The sequence below is a fragment of the Callorhinus ursinus genome, unplaced genomic scaffold (assembly GCF_003265705.2).
Source record: "Callorhinus ursinus isolate GAN/ISIS: 27379988/994484 unplaced genomic scaffold, GSC_fseal_2.0 scaffold24, whole genome shotgun sequence".
NCBI classification, from domain to species: Eukaryota; Metazoa; Chordata; class Mammalia; order Carnivora; family Otariidae; genus Callorhinus; species Callorhinus ursinus.
The window spans coordinates 18,391,391-18,393,302 of NW_027397086.1; positions in this window are offsets into that span (position 1 = coordinate 18,391,391).

Sequence of the window (1,912 nt, forward strand, 5' to 3'; positions counted from 1 at the left end):
TTCCATTTTATCTCCCAATATAGGTGAGATGGGTTCCTGTTGTAGGTAAGAATAAATTTAGGAAAGGTCACACTTTATGGGACCTCTGTAAACAACTCTTAGTAATGTTATTTTGGACAAATATACTATATGTCTTGGAATGTCACTCTCTCATGCTGGTTTCCCCTCTTAGTCCCTCTTCCCACCCTCCTATGCACTTGGTTAGTATCTGATATAATTCTTTTTTAAAAAAAATTTATTTATTTGAAAGAGAGAGCATAAGCAGAGGGAAGAGGCAGAGGGAGAAGGAGAAGCAGGCTCCCTGCTGAGCAGGGACTGATGCAGGGCTGGATCCCAGGATCCTGGGATCATGACCTGAGCTGAAGGCAGTTGGCTTAACCAACTGAGCCATCCAGGTTCCCCCAAGAAATGACCTTTAAAGAGGTAATTGAAGTTAAATGAGGTCATAAATGGGTGAACTCTAATCGACATGATTGTATTTGGAGATAGGACCTTCAAAAAGATGACTAATTCAATGGAGACTGTTAGGTGGGGCTTAAAGAAGAGATGCACATCTGCCTGCACAGAGAAAACCACGTGAGGACACAGAAAGAAGGTGGCCATCAGCAAGCCAAGAAGCCTGGGCTCAGGAGAAGCCAAACTTGCCAACACTTTAATCTGGACTTCCAGCCTCCATAACCACGAGAAACTTAAATTTCTGTTGTTGAAGCTACCCAACCTATGGTATTTTGTTATGGCAGCCCTAACAATCCAATATACATTCTCAGAGACACCCAGATTTTTTTTCAACTCTTCTGTTGAAAGCTTTTCAAGCCACCAAACAAACCAGCTTTCCTGCAAAACTGACAATACTATACAGCTAACATCTGATTATTACGTAATGCTATTTTATGTTGAAAGCTGAGAAGTCTGTCTCTTGGAGTTCTGAATCTTTCACTCAGTGCCTTGTAAATTGAAAGCCTAGCAAAGAGAAGACCGGAATCCTACCCCTGATGACACATGATTGATTTAGGTAGCCCAGGCCCAAGCTTTTCAGTCTTTAATTGGCCAGTGATTGGTTTAGAGACATTTCAACTAATGGGAGGTAGCGGAGTCTTGCTAGGAATTTTGTGACATGGAGACTTTTCTCTCTTTAGGTTAGTAGAGCTAGGGCTGCCATTGTGTCAGCATGAGGGAGGCAGGCCTTGTGTGTAAGCATGAAATATGGCGGATCTTGATTCAGACCAGCCCTGAAGCCCATCCTACCTTCTGGACTTTACAGTCACATGAACCAGTAAATCTCTCTTATTTTTTAAGCCAATATGAGTCTTAGGTAACTTGAAAACCAAAACCAAAACCAAAAACCCCCATTCTAAATGCTACAGGTAGGTGCAAGTGTATAAATCTTAATAAAGTCAGATCTCATCCCTCGGGGGGGGCCTAAATTTATTTGCACTGATCAGATTGGCAAAAAGTGAATACAACAATAATAATACCAGTTTTGATGATGGCTTTAAGTAATAAAAACTCACCTACATTGATGGTAGGAATGTAAATTGTTGCTATATTTTTAGAAATTTTTAGAAATTGCTTGTAATATATTAGGCTTATTAGTCCCAGGCTGGATCAGGACTCAGTGGGGAGTCTGCTTGAGATTTTGTCTCTCCCTCCTTCTCCCCCTCCCCCATGCACGTGCGCGCGCGCTCTCTCTCTCTCTCTCTCTCTCTCTCTCTCTCAAATAAATAAATAAAAAGTAGAAAACTCTGAGCTCTGCTCAGGGACCCTGCATTTGTCTCTTTCCTGCCTGAGCGGCTGGATCTCCCACACACCATCTTTGCACCCAGTTCCCAGGGAGGAAACTGGTGCAGGTATAGTTATACCCCCCCCACACACGCAGGAGCAGCTCCGCCCCTGGACACACACACACACACAC